Genomic DNA, 8,718 nt, shown 5'->3' with positions numbered 1-8,718 from the left:
ATGTTCGGGATTCTTCCGATGGCATTGAGGAGTGCTCCACATCAGTCACTGGCTTTATCAATAAGTGCATCGAGGATGTCGTCCCCAGTGACTGTACGTACATACCCCAACCAGAAGCCATGGATTACAGGCAACCTTCGCTCTACCCTTTCGCACTGAGCTAAAGGGTAGAGCTGCCGCTTTTAAGGTGCGGGACTCTAACCCGGAAGCTTACAAGAAATGCCCTGCGACGAACCATCAAATAGGCAAAGCGTCAATACAGGGCTAAGATTTAATCATACTACACCGGCTCCGACGCTCGTCTTATGTGGCAGGGCTTGCAAACTACTACAGACTACAAAGGGAAGCACAGCCGCGAGCTGCCCAGTGACACGAACCTACCAGACGAGCTAAATCACGTCTATGCTCGCTTCGAGGCAAGCAACACTGAGGCATGCATGAGAGCATCAGCTGTTCCGGACGACTGTGTGATCACGCTCTATCAAGCCAGATGGATTACCAGGACGTGTGCTCTGGGCATGTGCTGACCAACTGGCAGGTGTCTTCACTGACATTTTCAACATGTCCCTGACTGAGTCTGTAATACCAACATGTTCAAGCAGACCACCATAGTCCCTGTGCCCAAGAACACAAAGGCAACATGCCTAAATGACTACAGACCCGTAGCACTCACGTCCGTAGCCAAGTGCTTTGAAAGGCTGGTAATGGCTCACATCAACACCATTATCCCAGAAACCCTAGACCCACTCCAATTTGCATACCGCCCAAACAGATCCACAGATGATGCAATCTCTATTGCACTCCACACTGCCCTTTCCCACCTGGACAAAAGGAACACCTATGTGAGAATGCTATTCATTGACTACAGCTCAGTGTTCAACACTAAAGTACCCTCAAAGCTCATCACTAAGCTAAGAGTCCTGGGACTAAACACCTCCCTCTGCAACTGGATCCTGGACTTCCTGACGGGCCGCCCCCAGGTGGTGAGGGAAGGTAGCAACACATCTGCCACACTGATCCTCAACACTGGAGCTCTCCAAGGGTGCGTGCTCAGTCCCCTCCTGTACTCCCTGTTCACCCACGACTGTATGGCAAGGCACGACTCCAACACCATCATTAAGTTTGCAGATGACACAACAGTGGTAGGCCTGATCACCAACAACGACGAGACAGCCTATAGGGAGGTCAGAGAACTGGCCGGGTGGTGCCAGAATAACAACCTATCCCTCAACGTAACCAAGACTAAGGAGATGATTGTGGACTACAGGAAAAGGAGGACCGAGCACGCCCCGTTCTCATCAACGAGACTCTAGTGGAGCAGGTTGAGAGCTTCAAGTTCCTTGGTGTCCACATCAACAACAAACTAACATGGTCCAAATACACCAAGACAGTCGTGAAGAGGGCATAACAAAGCCTATTCCCCTCTCAGGAAACTAAAAAGATTTGGCATGGGTCCTGAGATCCTCAAAAGGTTCTACAGCTGCAACTGGTTGCATCACTGCCTGGTACGGCAATTGCTCGGCCTCTGACCGCAAGGCACTACAGAGGATAGTGCGTACGGCCCAGTACATCACTGGTGCTAAACTGCCTGCCATCCAGGACCTCTACACCAGGTGGTGTCAGAGGAAGGCCCTAGAAATAGTCAAAGACCCCATCTACCCCAGTCATAGACTGTTCTGTCTACTCAACAGTTTATACCCCCAAGCCATAAGACTCCTGAACAGGTAATCAAAATGGCTACCTGTACTATGTGCATTGTATGCCCCCTTGAGGAAGGACCTGAAGGAATATAGAAGGTAGGGGAAGGGACTAGGTTTGAAATGGAACGTATCCGGCCAACCTTTGAGGAAGGGCCGTCCATTAATGAAGTCTCCTCTGTTTGCGAAAAGCCGGGTCCCCTGGGACAGAGCTGGCTGTACTCCTGAGAGCCTTTCTCCGGACACTCGTCACATTCCGGGCCCCAGGCCACACCCACCGAGCAGCAGCACGCGTCCACACGGTGACGACCCTGGATAGGGGCTCCACAACGCTCATCCTCGTGGCTCAGATAACACTGCTCTGTACGCAGGTCTGGAGGGGGGAAACATACGATAACAAAACACCATAACGCAAAATCAGTTTTAAAAAATGTAGTACATCCGGAAATGAAAGGCAATGACCCCATTTTGAATCTTATAATTCTTGTGGAGTACACAACAGTGTAATGGACTACAGTACCCATTAGTGTAGTGCTTGTGGACTACAGTACCCACCTATACATGTTCGTCCGGTGGCGTCGACGGTCATCCCAGAGGGACACTGGCAGATGAAGGAACCCACGGTGTTCACACACTTCCCATTGATACACACCCCCCGGAAACACCTCACACTCATTAACATCTACAGGTGGAGAGAGAACACACAACCTAGACTCCATTAACAACAACACAACACTAGAAACACAACAGACACACATACTAGAGCCTGTTATCAACAACAGAATAATACAACGTTAAGTCAACTAACAGAACTATTTATTGTCCATGAGAACTATGATAAAATCATTGCGTTGGGTGACTTTAATATTCATGTTGACAAAGAGACTGACTCCAAGGCCATTGCATTTATGAATGTTTTGAGCTCTATATACTTTATCCAACAAGGCAATTAGAAACACCAGGTAAAAAATCTAGGGGTTATTTTAGATTCTGAACTCAATTTCGAATCACACACTGGGAAGGTGACCAAAATAGCTTTATACCACCTGAGGAACATTGACAAGATGCCGTCGTTTCTCTCTCAGGCTGATACAGAGACTCATCCATGCTTTTATTACAAGCAGGCTTGACTACTGTAATGCTCTCCTTTCTGGTCTACCCAAGAAAGCCATTGGTCAACTGCAAAACATACAGAATGCTGCAGCACGGCTACTGACCAAGACCAGACGGAGAACACACATTACACCGGTTTTAAGGTCTCTGCACTGGCTGCCTGTGAGTAATATAATTAATTTTAAGATTCTTCTATTGGTTTATAAATCAATCCACGATTGTACACCCCAATACATGTCAGACATGCTTTTAAGTTATGTACCCAGTAGGTCCCTCAGGTTCTTTGGCAGAGGCCTTTTAACTATCCCAAAGCCTAGGACCAAGAGGCATGGAGAGGCAGCATTTAGTTATTATCCCCCAGCCTCTGGATTAGCCTGCCAGAGAACCTGAGGAGAGCCGAACCTGTAGACATCCTTTTTAAAACACGTTTTTAGCTTTGCTATTCCTTAGGGTGCTTTTTAGTTTCTATTGTTCTTCTTTAGTTGTTTATCCTCTTAGGTTTGCTGTGTGGGAAATATTTCTGTTTTTATTTTCATAGTTTGTTATTTGTTTTGTCTTGTGAAGAACAGTGTTCCATTCCATGTCTGAAATGTGCTGTGTAAATAAAGTGTCATTTGATACATGCCAACGCAAACAATCAATGCAAAAAACTGCATTATAACCCGTTTTTGAAATCCAACACTGGATTTGAGGGAATATGTGTATTTGCTAAGTGAAAGATGAGTCTTGTCGGAGTCCTTCTCCAGGTGTCATTACCTTCACAAATGGTCCCTCTGACTCTAGCATAACCCTTAGTGCAGAAATGATCTGAAAGAGAAGGAGGAAGAGAGAACAAGCCATATTAAAATACCTCCACATTCTGTGAGACCCTGACCTAAAGGCTTTCATGTGTAATAGATCTGGTCATGACCTGACCGGGAAAAACTCCTGGACCCAGTTATAGGATCATTCACACTTGGTACAGAGGCCTAGCTACAGTACAGGTTGTAATTCTACCTAGCTACAGTACAGGTTGTAATTCTACCTAGCTACAGTACAGGTTGTAATTCTACCAAGCTACAGTACAGGTTGTAATTCTACCTAGCTACAGTACAGGTTCTAATTATCGCCTAGTTACAGTACAGGTTCTAATTCTCACCTAGCTACAGTACAGGTTGTAATTCTACCTAGCTAATTCTCTAATTATCTAGTTACAGTACAGGTTCTAACCCTCACCTAGCTACAGTACAGGTTCTAATTCTCACCTAGCTACAATACAGGTTCTAACCCTCACCTAGCTACAGTACAGGTTCTAATTCTCACCTAGCTACAGTACAGGTTCTAATTATCACCTAGCTACATTACAGCTTCTAACCCTCACCTAGCTCCAGTACAGGTTATAATTCTCACCTAGCTACAGTACAGGTTCTAATTCTCACCTAGTTACAGTACAGGTTCTAACCCTCTACCACTAGCTACAGTACAGGTTCTAATTCTCACCTAGCTACAATACAGGTTCTAACGCTCACCTAGCTACAGTACAGGTTCTAATTCTCACCTAGCTACAGTACAGGTTCTAATTCTCACCTAGCTACAGTACAGGTTCTAACCCTCACCTAGCTCCAGTACAGGTTCTAATTCTCACCTAGCTACAGTACAGGTTCTAATTCTCACCTAGTTACAGTACAGGCTCTAATTCTCACCTAGCTACAGTACAGGTTCTAATTCTCACCTAGCTACAGTACAGGTTCTAATTCTCACCTAGTTACAGTACAGGTTCTAATTCTCACCTAGCTACAGTACAGGTTCTAACCCTCACCTAGTTACAGTACAGGTTCTAATTCTCACCTAGCTACAGTACAGGTTCTAATTCTCACCTAGCTACAGTACAGGTTCTAACCCTCACCTAATTACAGTACAGGTTCTAACCCTCATCTAGTTACAGTACAGGTTCTAATTCTCACCTAGCTACAGTACAGGTTCTAATTTTCACCTAGCTACAGTACAGGTTCTAACCCTCACCTAGCTACAGTACAGGTTCTAATTCTCACCTAGTTACAGTACAGGCTCTAATTCTCACCTAGCTACAGTACAGGTTCTAATTCTCACCTAGCTACAGTACAGGTTCTAACCCTCACCTAGCTACAGTACAGGTTCTAATTATCACCTAGCTACAGTACAGGTTCTAATTCTCACCTAGCTACAGTACAGGTTCTAATTCTCACCTAGTTACAGTACAGGCTCTAATTCTCACCTAGTTACAGTACAGGTTCTAACCCTCACCTAGCTACAGTACAGGTTCTAATTCTCACCTAGTTACAGTACAGGCTCTAATTCTCACCTAGCTACAGTACAGGTTCTAATTCTCACCTAGCTACAGTACAGGTTCTAACCCTCACCTAGCTACAGTACAGGTTCTAATTCTCACCTAGCTACAGTACAGGTTCTAACCCTCACCTAGTTACAGTACTGGTTTTAACCCTCACCTAGCTACAGTACAGGTTCTAATTCTCACCTAGCTACAGTACAGGTTCTAACCCTCACCTAGCTACAGTACAGGTTCTAATTCTCACCTAGCTACAATACAGGTTCTAACCCTCACCTAGCTACAGTACAGGTTCTAATTCTCACCTAGCTACAATACAGGTTCTAACGCTCACCTAGCTACAGTACAGGTTCTAATTCTCACCTAGCTACAGTACAGGTTCTAATTATCACCTAGCTACAGTACAGCTTCTAACCCTCACCTAGCTCCAGTACAGGTTATAATTCTCACCTAGCTACAGTACAGGTTCTAATTCTCACCTAGTTACAGTACAGGCTCTAATTCTCACCTAGCTACAGTACAGGTTCTAATTCTCACCTAGCTACAGTACAGGTTCTAATTCTCACCTAGTTACAGTACAGGTTCTACCTCACCTAGCTACAGTACAGGTTCTAATTCTCACCTAGTTACAGTACAGGTTCTAATTCTCACCTAGCTACAGTACAGGTTCTAATTCTCACCTAGCTACAGTACAGGTTCTAACCCTCACCTAATTACAGTACAGGTTCTAACCCTCATCTAGTTACAGTACAGGTTCTAATTCTCACCTAGCTACAGTACAGGTTCTAATTTTCACCTAGCTACAGTACAGGTTCTAACCCTCACCTAGCTACAGTACAGGTTCTAATTCCTACAGTACAGGTTCTAACCCTCACCTAGTTACAGTACAGGTTCTAATTCTCACCTAGCTACAGTACAGCTTCTAACCCTCACCTAGCTACAGTACAGGTTCTAATTCTCACCTAGCTACAGTACAGCTTCTAACCGTCACCTAGTTACAGAACAGGTTCTAACCCTCACCTAGCTACAGTACATGTTCTAATTCTCACCTAGTTACAGTATAGGTTCTAATTCTCACCTAGCTACAGAGGAGGTTGTAATTCTACCTAGCGACAGTACAGGTTGTAATTCTACCTAGCGACAGTACAGGTTGTAATTCTCACCTAGTTACAGTACAGGTTCTAACCCTCACCTAGCTACAGTACAGTTTGTAATTCTACCTAGCTACAGTACAGGTTGTAATTCTACCTAGCTACAATACAGGTTCTAATTCTCTCCTAGCTACAGTACAGGTTCTAATTCTCACCTAGCTACAGTACAGGTTCTAATTCTCACCTAGCTTCAGTACAGGTTCTAATTCTCACCTAGCTACAGTACAGGTTGTAATTCTCTCCTAGCTACAGTACAGGTTCTAATTCTCACCTAGCTACAGTACAGGTTGTAATTCTCACCTAGCTACAGTACAGGTTGTAATTCTCACCTAGCTACAGTACAGGTTCTAATTCTCACCTAGCTTCAGTACAGGTTCTAATTCTCACCTAGCTATAGTACAGGTTCTAATTCTCACCTAGCTACAGTACAGGTTCTAATTCTCACTTAGCTACAGTACAGGTTCTAATTCTCACCTAGCTACAGTACAGGTTCTAATTCTCAACTAGTTACAGTACAGGTTCTAATTCTCACCTAGCTACAGTACAGGTTCTAATTCTCACTTAGCTACAGTACAGGTTCTAATTCTCACCTAGCTACAGTACAGGTTCTAATTCTCACTTAGCTACAGTACAGGTTCTAATTCTCACCTAGCTTCAGTACAGGTTCTAATTCTCACCTAGCTATAGTACAGGTTGTAATTCTCACCTGGTTCACACTAGGCACAGGTTCTTCCCCAGGCCTCTCCCCAGAGAAGGGCTACAGGTTAAATAGGTTCTATAAGTTCTAGAGATTATAGATGTTCCATATGGTTCTATATGGTTCTGTAGGTTCCCACTAACCTGGTTCACACTTGGCACAGGGACTTCCCCAGGCCTCTCCCAGTGTGGAGCAGCAGTGGGATTTCAGAGTGGCTCCGTTGATGTTGATCTCACAGCGTCCATTAATCACCTTCAGCCAACATGTGCCTTTACTGGTCTCTACAGGGACAGGGAGAGGGAGGGCAGAGGACTGTACTAATACACATCATAACATTTCATAGCTGCCATTTTAGCCCCTCAGATAGTAGTCCCCTAATCCTCTGGTCAAAAGTAACATCCTCTCACAAACACACACACACACACACACAAACAGCAGGGGTTGTTATACTAACGTACCTATACACTGTGTTCCAGAGGCGTCCAGCGTGCTGCCTGCTGAGCAGAGACACACGTAGGACCCCGGGCTGTTCTTACAGTCCCCGTTCACACACGGCTTCGACTCACACTCATCAATGTCTGCAGGAGACAACACATATTCATCAATATCGACAAGAAACACACACACATCTATATGAATTAGAGGAGAAAGTAATCCACAAATCAATATCTACAGGAAGATGTGTTACCACGTCTTTCTTTCTACTCCTGACAAGCTTCTAACACGTCTTCTGTGTGACAGACCGACAGCAGGGCTGGGGGTCAACTCCATTTCAATTCCAGACAATTACGGAAGTACCTTGAAATTCCAATTCCAATTCTCTGAACTTTAAATGTGATTAAACCCAACCCTGACAGACAGACGGACAGACAGTAACTGGTCTGGGCCAGTGTATCTCACCTTCACAGACATCCGTCTCAGCGTGGAACAGGAAGCCGGTGGGACAGTGGCAGGTGAAACTACCTGGAGTGTTCCTGCACAGGCCGTTGTCACACAGTAACCTGTTCACTGCACACTCATCTATGTCTGAGAGGAGACAGATACACAGACGGAGGTAATACCACAGAATGATATCTTAGAACTCATTTAATACGATCTCTAGGGTTAATACATTAATCTACAGTATGTCTCAAGAGACACTCAGACAGACAGACAGACAGACAGACAGACAGACAGACAGACAGACAGACAGACAGACAGACAGACAGACAGACAGACAGACAGACAGACAGACAGACAGACAGACAGACAGACAGACAGACAGACAGACAGACAGACAGACAGACAGACAGACAGACAGACAGACAGACAGACAGACAGACAGACAGACAGACAGACAGACAGACAGACAGACAGACAGGGATAGCAACATTAGGATAACCCAGTCATTTTAAGGATACATCATGGGACTTACCAACACAGTGTTTTCCAGTGGTGTCCACCTCAAAGCCCATGTTACAGTTACACTTATAGGTCCTCAGCATGTTCTCACACACACCGTTCTGACAGATGTCTGGGTCCAGAGCACACTCATTGATATCTGGGAGAGATAAACACACAAACACACAGGCACACAAGGTTAATATCTGGGAGAGATATACACACAAACACACAGGCACACAAGGTTAATATCTGGGAGAGATATACACACAAACACACAGGCACACAAGGTTAATATCTGGGAGAGATATACACACAAACACACAGGCACACAAGGTTAATATCTGGGAGAGATATACACACAAACACACAGGC

At 44.8% G+C, this 8,718-nt stretch overlaps 1 pseudogene; it reads right to left on the bottom strand.

Annotated features, from left to right (window-relative positions):
* Window positions 1-1,840: 1,840 nt before the first annotated feature.
* LOC121843555 overlaps window positions 1,841-8,718 on the bottom strand; it is a 57,396-nt pseudogene continuing 50,518 nt past the window's right edge.

Source organism: Oncorhynchus tshawytscha, unplaced genomic scaffold, assembly GCF_018296145.1.
Source record: "Oncorhynchus tshawytscha isolate Ot180627B unplaced genomic scaffold, Otsh_v2.0 Un_contig_2971_pilon_pilon, whole genome shotgun sequence".
Lineage (NCBI taxonomy): Eukaryota > Metazoa > Chordata > Actinopteri > Salmoniformes > Salmonidae > Oncorhynchus > Oncorhynchus tshawytscha.
Note: the sequence above shows the minus strand (reverse complement) of the source record. Positions and strands in the feature narration are given on the sequence as shown.